The following is a 21,193-nucleotide window of genomic DNA, read 5'->3' on the forward strand; positions in this document are numbered from 1 at the left end:
TTGTTCTTTGCTGCAGCAATCTACCAGATCAGATTCACTAAATGACAAGCAAGGCAGAAATTCGCTGAAAAGTCCCTTGATGGTCATTGAACCTCAAATCCTGGTTGAAATATAACACCGACCAAAGCTCTTTTCTGAACACCAAAGCTGAAGAGAGTAAGAAGTTAGTAACATTCGGCCACCCACCAGCACAGAGCAGCAAGCGTAATCTGTTAATTGGTTCAAAGTGATGTCTATGGCCTAAAGCGGCTCTCTCCTCTGAGACAAATGTGTCATTGTAATCCAACACAGTTGTTAGCGTTGGCCCTCTGTGTGACTGTGCATGTGCCAGCAGGCTTTGGTGTTGTGTTGATGGATGGAGGGCCCTGGTGGTGTGCCCGAGGTAGCATGTGGCACACTTTCCTGGACATCAGTTGTGAAACAATGAAAGTCGAGGGAACACAGACACATGGGTGGCAAATGAGACCCTACCTAGCACTGGGAAAATGCACTTTTTTGTGTGTCAGCTGTGCCTTTTGACATTTTATTTCTCAGATATATAAAAACAAAAAATGCTTTGTTGGCCCTTTGGGGAAGTTTGCAAGCTGGGTTTGAATAAACTTTGTATGCATGAAAGCTGTAGTGCAGTGTGTTATCCCAGACTGCATTTCAGTCATATTATATATATTTTTTTTCATCTTCATAAACTCTAAAGTACTGGATTTTTATTTTCTACACTGAGTCGACTAACATCTGTTGCTGAAAGGTACATGAAGTTACGCAGTAAGAAGATTCTGGACATTTCTTCCAATCCTAAAACACAACACAATGCAATGCGTAAATCAAAATATAGGTAAAACATCTGTGAAAAAAAAAACAATCCTGAGAATCCATCACATTGAGCCATATATTTTTAGCTTTCTAAAAGGTGTATAGATATATTCAGGTTTGCATTTTAAGTGCCTTTGATGAAAAAATGATGCTTATGAAATATTTCCATGGTCAAAATATAATTGAAATATATGCTAAATATATATATTGTAAACAGCACAGCTAAACAAAACATATCTGTTTAAACCTTCAAATAGTGAAATACCGGTATGTAACTAAATGTATTGCATCAGGCGCAGTAAGAAAAAATTAATTTCCAATATTTCCAATCTTTGAATGGTTAAAAAAAATGGTATAGACAAACTAAATTTTAACATCTAAGCAATATGCTTATGGCCATTGTTGTATATTGTGTGTGTGTGTGTGTGTGTGTGTGTGTGTGTGTGTGTGTGTGTATATATACAGCACAGACCAAAAGTTTGGACACACCTTCTCATTCAAAGAGTTTTCTTTATTTTCATGACTATGAAAATTGTAGATTCACACTGAAGGCATCAAAACTATTACAAACCGAATTCCGGAAAAGTTGGGACGTTTTTTAAATTTTAATAAAATGAAAACTAAAAGAATTTCAAATCACATGAGCCAATATTTTATTCACAATAGAACATAGATAACATAGCAAATGTTTAAACTGAGAAAGTTTACAATTTTATGCACAAAATGAGCTCATTTCAATTTTGATTTCTGCTACAGGTCTCAAAATAGTTGGGACGGGGCATGTTTACCATGGTGTAGCATCTCCTTTTCTTTTCAAAACAGTTTGAAGACGTCTGGGCATTGAGGCTATGAGTTGCTGGAGTTTTGCTGTTGGAATTTGGTCCCATTCTTGCCTTATATAGATTTCCAGCTGCTGAAGAGTTTGTGGTCGTCTTTGACGTATTTTTCGTTTAATGATGCGCCAAATGTTCTCTATAGGTGAAAGATCTGGACTGCAGGCAGGCCAGGTTAGCACCCGGACTCTTCTACGACGAAGCCATGCTGTTGTTATAGCTGCAGTATGTGGTTTTGCATTGTCCTGCTGAAATAAACAAGGCCTTCCCTGAAATAGACGTTGTTTGGAGGGAAGCATATGTTGCTCTAAAACCTTTATATACCTTTCAGCATTCACAGAGCCTTCCAAAACATGCAAGCTGCCCATACCGTATGCACTTATGCACCCCCATTCCATCAGAGATGCTGGCTTTTGAACTGAACGCTGATAACATGCTGGAAGGTCTCCCTCCTCTTTAGCCCGGAGGACACGGCGTACGTGATTTCCAACAAGAATGTCAAATTTGGACTCGTCTGACCATAAAACACTATTCCACTTTGAAATAGTCCATTTTAAATGAGCCTTGGTCCACAGGACACGACGGCGCTTCTGGACCATGTTCACATATGGCTTCCTTTTTGCATGATAGAGCTTTAGTTGGCATCTGCTGAAGGCACGGCAGATTGTGTTTACCGGCAGTGGTTTCTGAAAGTATTCCTGGGCCCATTTAGTAATGTCATTGACACAATCATGCCAATGAGTGAAGCAGTGTCGTCTGAGAGCCCGAAGACCACGGGCATCCAATAAAGGTCTCCGGCCTTGTCCCTTACGCACAGAGATTTCTCCAGTTTCTCTGAATCTTTTGATGATGTTATGCACTGTAGATGATGAGATTTGCAAAGCCTTTGCAATTTGACGTTGAGGAACATTGTTTTTAAAGTTTTCCACAATTTTTTTACGCAGTCTTTCACAGATTGGAGAGCCTCTGCCCATCTTTACTTCTGAGAGACTCTGCTTACCTAAGACAAAGCTTTTATAGCTAATCATCTTACAGACCTGATATCAATTAACTTAATTAATCACTAGATGTTCTCCCAGCTGAATCTTTTCAAAACTGCTTGCTTTTTTAGCCATTTGTTGCCCCCGTGCCAACTTTTTTGAGACCTGTAGCAGGCATTAAATTTTAAATGAGCTAATTAAGTTGATAAAAGAGTAAAATTTCTCAGTTTAAACATTTGCTACGTTATCTATGTTCTATTGTGAATACAATATTGGCTCATGTGATTTGAAATTCCTTTAGTTTTCATTTTATTAAAATTTAAAAAACGTCCCAACTTTTCCGGAATTCGGGTTGTAGTTAACACATGTGGAATTATATATGGAATTATATACATAACAAAAAAGTGTGAAACAACTGAAAATATGTCATATTGTAGGTTCTTCAAAGTAGCCACCTTTTGCTTTGATTACTGCTTTGCACACTCTTGGCATTCTCTTGATGAGCTTCAAGAGGTAGTCACCTGAAATGGTCTTCCAACAGTCTTGAAGGAGTTCCCCGAGAGATGCTTAGCACTTGTTGGCCCTTTTGCCTTCAGTCTGCGGTCCAGCTCACCCCTAAACCATCTCGATTGGGTTCAGGTCCGGTGACTGTGGAGGCCAGGTCATCTGGCGCAGCACCCCATCACTCTCCTTAATAATTTGAATCAGGCCAAACCTACCACATACACCAAGGCCAAGAAATGGGTCATATTGTTTTAGAGTTTATCCAAACACACTGGCTGCAATCTGCCAGTCCCTTATTCTGGAGCTCTTCCTGGTTTAAACAATAGTCCGGCTCGCTCCTCAATACTCCACACTGAACAGAAACCGCCAGACAGGAATTCCAATTAGTCATGTACCTGTCATAGCAACGGCCAGCTGTGTATTTTTTTAATTAAAAGACAAACATTTGGAGGAATTTGAGACAATCTGTCATTATTGGATAAACCAAATCAACAAACAAGCACATTTCTCACAAGCAAAGTTGAATATTCAAAGCTCTGACTGCATGCTTTTAAAGGAATCACAACAAACCAGATTGAATGTGAGCGATATTATCTTAATATGATTTGATGTCAGCGATGCTATCTCAATTTACGTTTGCGCAAGATCACAATGAAACGGAAACATTGCATATGTGGCTTTGAGATGTCTAAACACAACTGATTCATTCTGACAGATCCTGTTGTAAACAGCTAAAGAGTATAATCACGTGCATCACAGAAATATATTTACTTTGAACTGGATGCTTCAAGTTTGGTCGCTGGGTCACTGCATGCAGTCTTGCATTGTCTGTTCCAGTTTATTCCTACATTCTCACAGCGAAAGGCCACTCGAATCACTCTTTTATTTTGCATTTATGCATTGCAGACACATTTATTCATACTGTATTCAAGAAAGACATTTTAACAGTTTGTGATCTCCCTTGGATTTTATTGAATTTCATTTATACCAAACACTTGAATTGCTGTTGAGTAATTAGGGCTGAAAATATTGATATAGTAATAAAGTTTTCATTTTAAAACACTTAAATGAACAGTTCAGTATAATATTGTTTGTTTATAGATTTTAGAAGTTAATCAAGATTAATGCTTTACAGAATGTTGTGCACCTATCATGTTTATTTTATTAATTACAAGACAAAATGTTATAACTGGGAGATCTGTCATCCTCAGATAGACCACAGGAAGAAAGTTACATGCGATCCGACTGATATTATTTCTGTTTATGTTTATGGGGCATCAAACTGAAAAGACATCACAACGTATGTGTCTCTGACATGTCTAAACACAGCTGGCTGAATCTGACAAATCGTAAACAGCAGAATAACGTCATGTGCATCACAGAAATTGGTTGATTTGTTTCATTTGCTTTTAACATTCCAGGTTTGCTCAGCAGGTCAGAATGCACTCCAAGCTCAGATTTGCATTATCCATTATTTATTTATTCAATATCTCTTTATTTATTGAATGTGGCTCCATCAGTTTGCAGTGCACTTGCTTTTTTTCTTTCCTTAATTTTGAACAACTGACTTATGTACTTTAGGATGAACATTATTTGTTCTGGACCTTGCTTTGATGAATTTCACAATGTAGGCCTAATCTAATAGGCCAACATTTTTTATAGATTACACAATCATAATCAATTTTCAGTTATTTAATCACAATCATAGTATACTCAAGAGAAACCTGAGAAAAGCTGAAGCCAGTGTTTATTCGTAAATAAATTGCTAGGTGTGCCCAAAGCTTTTAGACATTGCCACAGATGCTGTCCATAGACATTACACTGAAAATAACCCAGAATATTCTTGGTCCATCAGCACTCGCACTTCAAATTCACTTAAAAACTGAATTTTCCAGGTTTGGATTTTCCACCCTGTCATACTGTAGTTCAGAAAACACTTTGTGTGGAAAGTAAAGACTAATTTTGGATCTGTCAGCTCTAATATGGGATTGTATAAACTCAGAAAAGGAGTCAACTTCTTTTGACAGTTTGAATAGCCTAGCATGAAGCAAAGTGAATGCAAAATTGCACAAAAGTAGTTCAACAAAACCACATCATAATACAAAAGTCAAAAGAGCAGAAATATGTGACCCGTGCTGGCAAAATGAGTCGGAATGCGTGCAAGCTGATTTTGAGCTTCATTACAGGCTATTTTTTTTTTAGTAATAATAGTAATAATAGTGATAATAAGTGAAACATTTACATTTGCTCATTGCAACTCGTTTTTACCACCACATGTCAATTAGGCTATCTACTATGTAAAACACAAATCATTTGCCATGATAGATTTACATAATACACATTATTAATCTAAAGGGGATGGCAGGGGGGATGGTGGTTTTACCAAGGGGATGCTTTTTGTCATTTTTTTTCAGTCAGGGGGATAGTTTAGTTTTGCTGCTTGATATTGAAAGTTGGGAAATGGTTTTACCGTTTACTGTACGCTATTCTCTTCGGCGGCGTGAAATACACGCTGAAACTAAAACTAAAAGACCTTCACCTCAAACCGTAAAAAAAGGTCCTTTTTAATTTGAAATGATTACTGAATAAATTACTACCTTATATTACAATGTTATTATTATTAAGGAATATCATAAAATTTAGTTTTTTTTATTATTATTCATTTATACAGTTCTGTTGTGCAGCGTCATGTCTGATAAAATAAAAGTAAAAATGCTTTGCAACTGATTTTCATTTGATTACATTTTAAAGGATTAATCCAATAGTCAACGTTTTATTAAATCATTTAACTAGACTTGATAAACTTGTACTGAATCATAAAACATAGAATAGCCTGCATAAGAAATCAAACGGAAAGCACAGAATTCAGGGGGGAATAAAATGCATTTCATGGGGCCCTAAATTAAAACGTAGCTCCTCTGTGGAATTTAATTCTAAAGAAAGTTATGTTTACCTTCATTCTCAAGGTCTAACAAACATGTGGAAAACATTTCCTTCCCCATTACTAGTAAATATCATGATAAATATCAATATTGTATGACAGCATATTTTTTATAAATGTATCTGGAATATTTTCCTGGATTGATTAAAAAAAAATGACAAATTAAATGCTTGTGACAAATCATTAATGTTTATAAATGGCAAGATATTAAATACACACACACACACACACACACACACACACACATATGTACTGTATATACATATGTGAATGTATATATATATATATATATATATATATATATATATATATATATATATATATATATATATATATATATATATATATATATATATATATATATATATATATATATACAGTACAGACCAAAAGTTTGGACACACCTTCTCATTCAAAGAGTTTTCTTTATTTTCATGACTATGAAAATTGTAGATTCACACTGAAGGCATCAAAACTATTAGTTAACACATGTGGAATTATATATGGAATTATATACATAACAAAAAAGTGTGAAACAACTGAAATATGTCATATTGTAGGTTCTTCAAAGTAGCCACCTTTTGCTTTGCTTACTGCTTTGCACACTCTTGGCTTTCTCTTGATGAGCTTCAAGAGGTAGTCACCTGAAATGGTCTTCCAACAGTCTTAAAGGAGTTCCCCGAGAGATGCTTAGCACTTGTTGGCCCTTTTGCCTTCTGTCTGCGGTCCAGCTCACCCCATACCATCTCGATTGGGTTCAGGTCCAGTGACTGTGGAGGCCAGGTCATCTGGCGCAGCACCCCATCACTCTCCTTCTTGGTCAAATAGCCCTTGATGCCTTCAGTGTGACTCTACAATTTTCATAGTCATGAAAATAAAGAAAACTCTTTGAATGAGAAGGTGTGTCCAAACTTTTGGTCTGTACTGTGTGTATATACATTCACCATTATTTTTGCACCAAACAAATTCCCACATCTCACCACAATATTAATTTCATCACATCCAGCGCACTCAGAATCTGTGCAGTGGTGGGCCATTTCGGATGCATCCTATATAACTCATGAGCTGGAGCTGTTCTGGGGTGAGATGAGAATCTTTTCCTGTTTGTTTTTTTCTGTGGCACATTTGGGGTCAAGTGTGTCTGTCTACAAATAAACTCTGGCCGTGTTTGTTTGCAAAACATTTGAGGTCCTCCGGAATGGCCATCCATCTTGTTCTTTCCTCCTCGTGGTTGCAGTTGTTGAAAACCTTGATCAACAGCCCAGGCGAAGCAACAGTTGAGGGGTGTTTATATACACCAGGATCTCACAGATCATGCTGTGAGAGTGTAAGATCTGTGAGCAATGGCCCAATAAAAACCACTGCCAGCTATTGTTTAGCTCTTTATACAGCTATATCCAGTCAAATTTCATGTCAAGGGTTTTGTTAAAGAAGTCATTTCTGTGATGCATCTCTTGAAAGACTACAAACCATAGCCACTACAAAGAAAGTCTGTTGTCACTGTACCCAGCAAGTTTACATTCACAGTATAAAGTGAAACACATGATCAGTTATATATTGTGGCACTGTTGGTTACCCAGCACACTTTGCGGCTGGGTTCAAAATCAGACTGTGTTTGATCTGATTACTCACTAGGACTATAAATGCGTGTGATGCGGGTTTAAGGGGTTATTCATAGTTGATTGTTTAGAGGAGGTTTACATTGCACTGTAATATTAGGTTACACTTTATTTTAAGGGGTCCTTGTTACAGTGTATTTATACATATAAGTACTGAGTAATATTAATTAACTTCATGTACTTATATGGTTAGGGTTAGGATTTGGGTTACTTGCAGTAAGTACATGTAACGTGTAACATGGACACATTAAAATAAAGTATTAATATTGCATGTTTTGTTTATATGTTACCGTTGTTGAGCTGTATAGTCTAAAAAGTTTTTGTTATTTGTTTAGGTTCTATTGCATTGCTCGCGACTGTCTGCACCTGTATGTTAACTCTGTAGCTGGATGATGATAAAAATGAGAATAAATTACATAAAATAAATTGTATAAGATGCTATAATATTCCTAAAACATATTCTGTCCAAGAAATCTTTACAGAAGAAAAATCATTTAACTGCAGCTGAAAAAGAGCAAAGCCATCTTCTCTTATACCGAGAAACAGTTAGCATGGCATTATTGTGGCCATTAACTACACAAATATGTTGCAATGAGTAGTATTGCATTGAATTGAGTTTTCATTTAGTTAAGTTGTTTGATGTGATTTTCTTGTAGTTGTGTTATTGTGTTCAGTCAGTATTGAAATAATATTGCATGTCACATTTGTCTTTTTGAGGTTTGTAGGGGTCTAAAAGATTGTTTCCATAAAGTGATCTGATTACCTTTCTAGGTGGGAAGTAATTATAAGAACCTGTAGTGGTTTTTGAGTTGAACTTCCTTGACACCGATGTTGCTCCAGTCACCACTGAGAATCCATTTGTCAAACAGGACAATATGATATCCTGTTGTAATGTGCACCTTTCAACGGCTTAGAGCGACGACACTACCACTCCTATTCCCATGAGGACAGCTCCAATCGCCTCATCCCGTCCACATCTAGTGTTATTCCACATCTCCAAAAAGAGCTCTTTGTCCAGATGTCTCACTTTGGCAGTTTAACTGGATAGGGCCTCATTGAGTGCTTGTGGGTGGCAAAGGCTACAATTTCTCCCCCTGTCCAAGCACAGAAAGAGGCCAAACAATTACCAGGGGCCTTGGTGAATCAGGACATCCATCGGTTGTCTCAACGTTCTCCCAACGCTTCCAGGAGACAATGGAGCGAGAAACTGACTGGAGGTGGAATGTCACGGACAGCATTCGGTACAAAGTCGGAGCCAGCTGTATCTGCTTGTAATCAACTCGAAGGCAGAACCACATGCTGTGTTCGGGTTAGGAGACATGCAAGCTCATATTTGGGCTTCATTTATGGGCCAGGTTGAGACACATTTGCCAGGGGCCAATTCAGCACATGTAGGCGTAATTTAGATGCAATCACTGTTTTACACATTAGCCTGTTGCCATTTTGCTGAGGGTCACGATGAAAACAGCGCTGGAGTCCTGCAGTGGCATCTATGGAGCCAGTTTATAGGCGAGCGCCATGGGCCATGACTTCATTTGGCACACCGTGTATTGCTGAAAGCAGAGAATGGGCGGCTCCGAGGGTGGCAGGCACTTCTTTTGCTGTCAGCAGTCTTGTTCAACGGCGGCGATTACATGGAAAAGTCACATCTACAGCATATTACCGGGTTGTGCTTTATACATTACATGTAGACGTGTGTAGCACACTGCTATTTTCCAAATCCCTCTCACAAATACATTTCTGACCACCCCGGCGATGACCACCTTTAAGAACATGTGGCTAATTGAACGGATAATGTCTGCCGAATTATTCACAAACAATCCAAAAAATGGAAAAAAGTCTTGTGTGAGCTCTTAATTATGGAAGTTATAATCTGTTGCGTTGCGACCTTTATATCAAAGTGTGCTTCTATCACAAATACGATTGCATTGCTGAGGTAGACTTGATTACACAACAACAAAAATGATCATATAATGTATACTACTGTTCAAAAAAAAAAAAAAGATGAAAAATTTAAGGTAAATACTTTTACATTGTTACGAAAAAATCTATTTTCAAACTTAAAATATATATCTTGAAGTTCTATGCTATGCTGTGTTTTAATAGTTTTGAGTTGTTGAGCAGATCACAGTTACATTGCTTATCTGTATTTTCCTCTCATGTGGCACACGGCCACCTCATGGGAGCGATCCTCTGACAGTCTTCAGCAGGCTCGGTCGCGCTCATCTGGGACTGCTGTGAATGAATGACCTGGAAATGGACGTTTCATATGACCACTTTTCGGAAGTAGAGCCGTGAGGAGTCCTATTATGTGCTCAACAGCTCCCACGTCCATACACACACACACACACACACACACACACACACACACACAGAGAGAGAGAGACAGACAGACGATGAAGGGAAAAAGAGTGAGAGAAATGGGCAGGGGCAAATTTTAGTGAGGGAGGAACGTACCCCACCCTGTTTGCTCCACACTAGGGATTCCGGTGCCCTGGTGACGTCATGTCTCTTCAAGCGAGCAGACTGCATTGTTATCACTGACTGGCTCAAACCTTTCTCTTTCCTCTCGGTCTGTTTTTTCCCCCTCGTTTCTTTTTCACACACTGCCCTTTTTTGTTTTGTTTTTACAAACAACAAAAGGGACGCCAGAGTTTCATCAAGGCAGGAGACATCCTTCCTCTGGTGGTTAAAAAGAGCAGCCTCCCCACCTCCCCACACCCCACAGTATGAATGGGCAGATCACACAAATTGGGCGGCTCCCACCAGATAACTTTACCTGGTCTTTCCTCTCCCGCACCACCACAACCCCTTCCTTCCCTCCACAATCCCATCATTCATGAAAAGTTGGAAAAGATCTTTTGAACATCCAGGCCGATGCTTAAACGAGCTGTACCTGTGATAGCGTACAGATTGATATCGCAGAGATGAGCTCAGTGAATGAAAACACCCTTTGTTCGATTTCATCTGAGATGCTTTTTTGGGTAATATAGACTATCATGGGGTAAGAGGAAAAAATTAAGCAATTTTAATTTTTAATTTTAATTTTAATTAAATTAATTTTCAACGCTGCAAGTAACAAAAATGTTTATTAAGCACCAAATCGGCATATTACAAGATTTCTGAAGGGTCATGTGGCACTGAAGACTAGAGAAATTATGCTGAAAATTCTGATTAGATAACAGGATAAATTACATTTGAAAAAAACCCGAAAAAAACAATGTTGAATAGAAAACAGTTGTTTTACAATATTACTGTTTTTACTGCGTTTTTGATCAAATAAATGCAGCCTTGGTGAGCATAGAAGACTTCTTGCAAAACAATCTTACCGACCCCATATTTGTGTATTATTTAATATTATTTTTTTTCATTGTTTCTTCTCAAGTAACTTTATCTTGTTTTAAGGATTACTCATTATGGGGTCTTGAACATGGGAGGAAAATCCTGAAAAAAATCTTGAAACAGGTTGTTTTCCTACATCAGAAGAAAGAGAATTTGTGCTGACTGAAAACACAGCTGTATACTCTTTCTTCACGAGTGGAGTGTGTGGCTGAGCAGATCATAAATTGTATAGCATTCAGTTTTGGCTCGTCAGTTCTATTCATCATAACATAAAAGTCCTTAAAGAGCTCCGCTCTTTTGTTAACCCATGATTCAGCTAAGTGTAGGTCACTTGTGCTTCTGTTACCAATCACTCAGCCCACACAAAGGGAAACTCTAAATATTGAGTGTGTATTGTGAGGACAATGCTTATGCCAAGCCAGTACGTCACAATCTTGACGATCGTATTCCAAATGATATAACTTTTTGTCTAACTAGGGACTGATCAGGAATGCTCTACACCCTGTGTGAAGTGCATGTGACTTCACTTACAATTGATTTGGCAGTTTGCCATTAGCATTTGTACAATTGTACGTTTTTTATTCGATTTTATTAAGTATTGTAATAAACATTCTCCTCAGTTTGCCATCCATTTTTTTCCCCACTGAGCTTGATGCTATGCCTAACATTGCTGGCAGAATAATGATGTAGCAAATCCAAGTTCACTTTTATTTACAATGACCAATGACCCAAAAACATAAACCATGAACTTAATCCTTGAAGTAAAACAAAACTTTAATATGAACTATGAGCTTGACTAGGCAATAAACAATGACCTGGAACCTGGAACAATGGACAGCTGTGAACCGCTACAATTCTATGAACAATGAACTGCTAAACAAGATAACAAGACCAATGAACAGCCCCAGGGACTGGGGCAGGGTTAATGGAACAAGAAGCCAATGTGGAGCCAGCAGAACATGCAACCAGGATGGAGACCATGAAGCAAGGAGCCTAGAGGGTTAAATGATGGCATCATGGTCATGGCAGGACAGACAGGGATGGACTCTGTGGCCATGATATGGAGCGCAGTAAGCTCCTAGATTACCCTCTATGCATGTGACATTGCAAGCAGATGTCTCAGTCGGGGCTGTAGCAGATGCTGCCTTCTCAGGGGAAGTGTGTGCAGCCCAAACAGATAAGAAGGCACTTGCCTTTAGACAATGGAAGGACTTCTAGGAGCACTGGAGCTGAGAACACCAGACTTGGGAACACGGGTACCAGGATGGCCATGGTTGGTAAGGTCTGTGATGGACCAAGCTCTGTGGCTGTCAGTGCTTGGGATATATAGCTCCCCCAACACCCAAAACAATGTTTAGGGGAATCTTGAGCTGCCACGAGCAGTTGAGTCCAATTCCACAATTCCCACACTGCCCAGCAACAAGGCATAGTCAATATACTCTGTTAGTGTCCCTGAAACATCACTCCCAGGCATTAGGTAATTCAGTTACTCATTTAGCCTACCCTATTAAAGCCTATTACATTTTATTTACAGCGGTAATGACCCAAAAACATAAACTCTGAACTTAATCCTAGACGTGAAACAAAACATCAGCATGAACTATGAACTTGACTTAACAAACAATGACCTGGAACAATTAACAACTTAATGTACTTCTGTACACAACCAGGGCTGCATCTAAAATTGTATACTCCCTTGAGTAGGAACTTATTTTGAAAAGGTACTAACTTTGTGACCACTAAAAAGTATGTTCTATATAGTATGAATGTGTGTAGTATGAATGTAATTTGGAAATACTGCTTTTGCCATGTTGTCATTATAGTGTGACCTACCAGCATCAGTTATGTTGCTTCACTGCCATTGACAAATCCTCTCCTGTGGCCCTCATCTGATAGTAAAGTGTCCATTGTATGCACACTTCATAATCTCGCCGGGAGAGGTCATCCGAGTACTTTTGGCATTCTCTTTTATGAATACTGTGAATTCGGACATGGTAATCTTGTCACTTACTGTTTTCACCTGTTCCATAGTTGGGAAGTATGCGATTATGGACGCAGAGCTACAGAGCTTTTTCCAGGGATCACAGTTTTTAATGTGTTGTCACCTTCCTAGCATTACAGCAGCTTTGGAAATATAATGATTTGTTTATTGCCATCAGCCAAGACATAGAATTGGGTCCCATCATAGGAGGAATGATGTATTCTTTGGCAAGTAAATCGATACTTTTATAGTTTATAGTAGTCAAAACATATATCCAAATACATGATATAAAAACATGTTAATTTAATTAACGCACATTGAAAAGATAATTATAAAATAACAAAATATTATGATATATATATTTAAAGACATTAATTCTTTGAATACAAATACATTTTAAAAAGTTTATAACATTTTTTAAATTAAATATGTATATAAAAACTGTAAATAATGCACATAATTGGCTATGGCTAAGCCTAAATAATAAAATGAATCAGAAAAATCAGAACAATCTATGGTTTGATGTAACTAATGTGAAAGATTTGTTTTGTAGAAATTATTTTCATTTATTTTTCCAATTCTGTCATTTTGTAGAAAAAGCACTCTGGATGTGCTTTTTTTTTTAAACAAACATTTTACCAGGAATGAATGGCTGAACATTCAGTAGTACACATCACACAATCATCTACCGATTTTTGATTACTCTGAACATTGTCGTTTTCTGAACATTGTAGTTGACAGGGCAGTGGGGCTGTTCAATTTTCCATGTAAGTGCTTACATTCCACCTCACAAATGTGTGAATGCAGCGTTACAACAGCTGGCTGATCAGATCACAGACACACAAAAACAACACCTGGACTTTCTTATAATCATTCTTGGGAACTTTAATATAGAAAACCTCACAAGTGAACTGCCAAAATACAGACATGTCTTACCAGGGACTGTAATATACTGGACCGCTGTTACACCACAAAGGATGCATATTCCTCTGTGCCACAGGAAGCTTATATGCACAGGCAGAAACTGAAATCAGCTAAACCTGTTATAAGGATTGTAAAAAGATGGATTAATGAAGCAGAGCAGGATTTACAAGCCTGCTTCGACTGCCCTGATTGGAGTATTTTTGAAGCTGCTGCCACCCATCTGGATGGATTACTTTTCTGAGCTTATACTGTACATTAGTTTCTGTGAGGATGTGTGCATTCCTAACCAGGACTCTTTTAACTTACAACAACGACAAACTGTGATTCACTGCAAAACTCAGACAGCTCCATCAGGCCATAGAAGATGCCTTCAAGAATGGGGACAGTGTCTTATATAAACAGGCCAAAAACAAACTGACAAAGGAGATCAGAGTGGCTAAAAGGAACTTCTCCGAAAAGCTGAGAAACCAGTTTTCTGCCAATGACATTGGATCATTGTGGAAAGGACTGAACAACATCACCAACTACAAGACACCATCTCCCAGCACTGTGAAGAATCATCAACTTGCGACGATTTGAATGAGTTTTATTGCAGGTTTGAGAAACCCTGTCTCACACCCCACACCCATTCTGACCTTCTCTCAATGGATCTATTAACTCCCGCGGCACTTCAGATGTAAAAAGGATGTGTGTCAGGCCAGCCGGAGCCAGAAGAGAAAGAAAACACCAGGCCCAGACTAGCCTGTCTTAAAACCTGTGCTGACCACTCTCTAAGAACGGCACTGATCCAGAGTGAGTAAAATAGCTGGCAAAATCGTTCTGGACCTCTCACACCTTAGCCCACATCCTCTTTGAACTGTTGCCGTCTGGTCGGCACTACAGAGCACTGAGCACCAGAACGGCCAGTCATAAGAACAGTTTCTTTCTTCAGGCAATCCATCTCATAAACAGTTAACTTGGCAATAAATGTGTAACACACAACACTATTTATACTATCTATACATTTATTTATTTAAAAAACACATTTCCTTGCATTTGTGCATAACACACCTGTACACATAAATACCATCTTTTGTCTACTTTGTATACGTTTTTTTATATATATAATTTCCTATTCGCTTAAACAATTTTTATTCTTTTTATCATCTGTGTTGTCCTGTCACTGTCATTCTGTTTGTGCTGTGGAAGCTTCTGTCACCCAAAACAAGTCTCTGGTATGTGTAAACATACCTGGCAATAAATCTCTTCCTGGTTCAGATTTTTCTCTCAGAAACTCAAACTTAAAACTGACCAAAAAATGACATGAGTCAGTTACTGTAACAAAATAGCATCAGCATGTAGTTACTGCCTTTTCTGTGGTCAAGCCTGAGAACTTTTTTTTTCTCAGAACAAATGGGGCCTTTAATCATAACAAAGCATCATTTCATTAGGGTGAAGGATAGAGTTGGGGATAAAAAATGTGAATAAAATCAACAACAAAAATAAAAAGGTTTATCTAAACTTTCTCTTTCTTTCACACTGTGCATGAGAATAAAAAGCTCTTGGTTAAGAAGACACACATTTAATGAACAAAACATGCCCTAATGGCACTTGTGAAGGCTTCGTCTACATTTCCATCCTGTTCAACAGTGCAGCACATTGACTGGCACTTTTAATATGCTTTCCAGATCTCGGTGGGTGGCTCTGAAAGCAGCACACTTGAAATCTGTAGTGTTTTAATGTTTCATCTTCACTAATATACTCAAGGGAAGTATACTTGAGGGAATATACTTGAGGGAATATACTTGAGGGAATATACTTGAAGGGAAGTTGTGGCCTAATGGTTAGAGAGTCGGACTCCCAATCGAAAGATTGTGAGTTCGAGTCCCAGGCCGGCAGGAATTGTGGGTGGGGGGAGTGCATGTAAAGTTCTCTCCCCAACTTCAATACCACGACTTAGGTGCCCTTGAGCAAGGCATTGAACCCCCAACTGCTCCCCGGGCGCCGCAGCATAAATGGCTGCCCACTGCTCTGGGTGTGTGCTCACAGTGTGTGTGTGAGTTCACTGCTCTGTGTGTGTGTGTGCATTTCGGATGGGTTAAATGCAGAGCACAAATTCTGAGTATGGGTCACCATACTTGGCTGAATGTCACTTCACTCACTTCACTCACTCAAGGTCGCTGAGAAAGTTCCTTTCAAAGCCAATTGTCCTCATCTGTTCTGAAAAAAAGACAAGAATACATGTCGGGAATGTAACATCAAATAGCTTGTCTAATGCCACGGCTGTGGCTCACGCAGGCCACACACTGTTCAGATTTCAGACTACTAGAAGAAAGAAGCTGAAGATAGCTCATCTCTCAGATTTTCTCTGTCAAAGGATTTGCCATTCCTCTTGAGGGTTCTGGTGATGACATTGCTCGTCACTTTCATTCCAATTCCTGCTCCTCTTTCATGTCGAAGAATCTTGCCGTATCTGCTTATGGAGATAGGGAGCAGGCGCTACACTTCCTTCTGCTTTTCCTTAGCATTTCCCAGGCTGCTGTTTAACCCTGGGATAAAAAAACCTCTCTGTGTAGGTCATTGTTAAATGAAACCCACAGACTTTTGTTTGGTTCTGTTTTTTTTGTGTTAGCATGAGAAATGCCGTTGCGTCCGATCTATAAACATCTCCTGGAACAAAATTAAAAAAGACAGGCAGAGAAAGAGATAACAAAAAATAGAAACTACAAAGCTTTTCCCAAAGCTCTCATGTCTTTTCTTTGCCCCTGTCCCTTGTGGTAACAGGACACCTGGACCACTGGTGTGTTGTGTTTATCTAAATGTCTCTAAGGGACAGTTAAGTGTGGTTCCTTAATGGGACTCTTTTCACTGGTCACAGAAAAAGTGCACCTCTCCCATGTGATCCATCCTCCGTTCTGAATTATAGAGCTAAAGTCAGACAGAAACAGACAGCCATGACATGTTAGACTGTTTTCCCACCTCCTCAAAAAACACTGGACTTGTTGAATGCCATGTCCAAATACATAGTTTTTCTTAAACTATGGACCCAACTTTGTTGTTACATGCTGCTCACATAAAAAGACTTTGGAATCTCTTTGGCCTTGGAAAATCTATCAGTTCCTTATCAGGCTAAATGTTTAATGCTGTAACCTGATACTTGACTTCAGGCAAAGCAGATAGCATTTCCCCTATGGTTGGTTCTTACATTTGGCAAAGTATCCATATGCCTTGAGGACCGTTTGAGGAGTGATGGATGTGCTTGAAATAGAAGGTCTCTAAATGGCAGCTGAGGTTCATGGAGGGCTAATAGAGGCCAGATGTAATGCAAGGGTCAAAGGTTATTTCCCATCTCTCTTCCTCTGTCAGTACGGATGCAGTGCATTGACACCCAAATCCAAAGAAGCTTAATTTCTGTTCTGATGCACTAAGCTGGCTATTGTGTTGTGGTATATCATGTGACAAATTTTGAGAGGAAGACAATCAAACTGCAATCAAAATCCTGACTACTCAAATGTCAGTATGGATGGTAAGAAGTACACACACACACACACACACCCCTATATATATATATGCTTTCTCAAATAATGTTAGTTGATGTGCTGATGTCATTAATGCAAATATCAAATACTGTAGAAAATGCACAAAAATGCTAAATAAAAGCAAAGATATAAAAGTAGAGAAAATACTGTATAACACTAGAAATGTGTGAGAAGAATGCAACAAGTTGTGCGTGACATGGCTACAGATCTCCACAGATGTTTTCTACTGGTTCCAAAAGCTTTATCATAAAAAAAAATGTCGGTAGTCTGTGGAGAGTTGCACTGGTCTTGTGGAACAGATCATTTTTTAGATTTGAACAGTTTCAGCATTGAAGTCTATGTCAGAAGCATTAGCAGCCCCTTGAGGCTGATGGTAGACCCCTAAACCTCATCATGTGGTCACGTCTGTCATCACAGGCTTTGATAAAAAAATAACCACCACACATTCTGACTAGATGAACTAGACAAATTAATTTCAAAATAAGAGAAAGAATATGAAAAAGGGCTACAGTGCTGGGGACTATTAAATGTTATATTATTGCATTACTCTTAATAATAATAATAAGTAATTATTATTATTACGTTACTGGCTCCCACTCTAGTGATCAATGTTCCCCTGCTTGGAGATTCTGTAATTACATCATCTTTTCTTTCAAAGCATCTTTCTCCTTTCAGAAATAGTCTGTTTATTCAAACAAAACCTTTTTATTTATTTATTTATTTATTTTTTAAATCCATTTCCTACGGAGCCCCTCTGGTCCCACTTTGTCAAAAAAATAAAAAAATAATTATAACTATCTCAAAGCCTCAAGATACTAACTCGTTTATCTTCAATAAAATATGAAGAAGAATTATAAAGGACTATGGATATGCAGCCTACAAGATTTACATTACTGTATTAACAGAATTTAATTGATTGTGATGAACAGTACTAGTAAATAAATAGAAGCAGAACTGCAGCAACTATATTACACTGAATATTAAAACAGAGAATATTGCACAGAATGTGAAGTATTACATTGCACTACATTACAGGGTCCAGATTAATAACAAAGAGTTAGTATCTTGAGGCCACGAGTTAGTATCTTGAGGCCAAGAGATAGTATCTTGAGGCCACGAGTTACTTAACTTAAGGCTACGAGTTACTTATCTTGAGGCCACGAGTTAGTATCTTGAGGCCACGAGTTAGTATCTTGAGGCCACGAGATAGTATCTTGAGGCCACGAGATAGTATCTTGAGGCCACGAGTTACTTGTCTTAAGGCCACGAGTTACTTATCTTAAGGCCACGAGTTACTTATCTTAAGGCCACGAGTTACTTATCTTAAGGCCACGAGTTACTTATCTTAAGGCCACGAGTTACTTATCTTGAGGCCACGAGTTAGTATCTTGAGGCCACGAGTTAGTATCTTGAGGCCATGAGTTAGTATCTTTAGGCCACGAGTTACTTATCTTAAGGCCACGAGTTAGTATCTTGAGGCCACGAGTTAGTATCTTGAGGCCATGAGCTAGTATCTTGAGGCCAAGAGATACTATCTTGAGGCCACGAGTTACTTATCTTAAGGCCACGAGTTACTTATCTTGAGGCCACGAGATAGTATCTTGAGGCCACGAGTTACTTATCTTAAGGCCACGAGTTACTTATCTTAAGGCCACGAATTAGTATCTTGAGGCCATGAAATAGTATCTTGAGGCCATGAGCTAGTATCTTGAGGCCAAGAGATACTATCTTGAGGCCACGAGTTACTTATCTTAAGGCCACGAGTTACTTATCTTGAGGCCACGAGTTAGTATCTTGAGGCCACGAGTTACTTATCTTAAGGCCACGAGTTACTTATCTTAAGGGCACGAATTAGTATCTTGAGGCCATGAAATAGTATCTTGAGGCCATGAGCTAGTATCTTGAGGCCATGAGCTAGTATCTTGAGGCCATGAGCTAGTATCTTGAGGCCACGAGTTACTTATCTTAAGGCCACGAGTTACTTATCTTGAGGCCACGAGTTAGTATCTTAGGCCACGAGTTACTTATCTTAAGGCCACGAGTTACTTATCTTAAGGCCACGAATTAGTATCTTGAGGCCATGAAATAGTATCTTGAGGCCATGAGCTAGTATCTTGAGGCCATGAGATACTATCTTGAGGCCACGAGTTACTTATCTTAAGGCTATGAGTTACTTATCTTGAGGCCACGAGAAAGTATCTTTTTCAATTCAATTCAATTCATCTTGAGGCCACGAGATAGTATCTTGAGGCCAGGAGTTATTATCTTGAGGTCATGAGTTACTATCTTGAGGCCAAGAGTTAGTATCTTGAGGCCACAAGATAGTTATAATTTTTTTTGACAAAGTGGGACCAGAGGGGCTCCGTAATTTCCAGTTATTTTCTGTGAAATTGTCCATGTCTGCAGGCTCTTTACATCACATGTATAGTCTCTGGTGAAGGGTTTGAGACTGAGCATGTTCTTGTGATGCTATCAGCCAATCACTGTTATCTTGACATGATTTTCTGGCAACTCCAGAGAAATGGTCATATGGCATACAAGGCTCAGGTGATTGGCTAAAAGTAAAAAAAAATGTTTTTTAAAAATAAACAGAAGATGAACAAAAGATGGCAGAATTCAAGTTTTCTTTAATCCTTCAATAAAGAGAGATGAAGAGGAATGCTAATGGTTGGGTTTATCCAGGTGCTCCCAGATCTGCTTGGGTTGGGGTCACATTTCGAGAGTTAAAAAGCAAAGAACCTTGAAATACGTAACACAAGCTGTAGTTGATTTGTATAGTGTTTGGATGCGAGACCAGTAGGTCTCTTCTTTGATTTACCAACACATCTGCCATCAGCATGTGGTCTTCATTTGCCTCTAGTATTTGAGGAAGATAAACTGCTAAAAGCATACTGGAATGGGATCTGGACAGTGTCAGATGTTCTGAGCTTGCTTAATTAATTAATTAATTAATTAATTTATTTATTATTATTATTATTACATTGTGTAATTACAATTATAGCTCCAGAGATGGATGAGTACTGGAAAAGTACTCAGTGACCCCTCAAAAAAAGGAAGCATACTAACAGAAATAACAGTAACACACCTGTATGGGTTCATAAATGTGAATAATGATGACAAAAGTAACCATGCTTCTTAAGGAATAATTAGAATAATGAAAATGACATGTTAACTGGAGTTGAAGAGGTTACTTGCCTTACTGCGATTACTGGAAGTAATCGTATTAGTGGTGCGCATGTAAACATAGTCATTTATTCTCCCTTTTTCCAATTTTTCTACCATCTTGGATGTTTTTTTTTTTCTCTAAGAGATTGAGGACTATATGTTTGTCTTCTACTCAGGAATTAGGCCAAACTGAAGTGTCTTACAGTGCCTTAAAACAGCTCACTAGTTTTGATACAACAGAGCTACAACATCATCCTTTCTATATCGAACAGTTACAGACACACCATTGGCAACACTAGCCATGATTTTGTGAGAATGCTGAAAAGTGCAGGTTGAATTCACCAACGTTTTGTCCTTTTCATCAGGGAGGATCACAGAAAACAGTGCCGTAGATTTTCCAATTTTCTTTTAATCATCAGAACTTAACGTACTACAGCAACAGAAACCATAATGGGTCAAGACATCTATGAATGTCTGCTTCCTTTCAAACTATCATCACTCATCGACAGAAAGATCAGTAAAAGGACACAGCCTTAAACAGTAAGAATGACTGTTTTCTATTGCTTTGATCGTGAC

Source organism: Carassius carassius, chromosome 6, assembly GCF_963082965.1.
Source record: "Carassius carassius chromosome 6, fCarCar2.1, whole genome shotgun sequence".
Taxonomy (NCBI): Eukaryota; Metazoa; Chordata; class Actinopteri; order Cypriniformes; family Cyprinidae; genus Carassius; species Carassius carassius.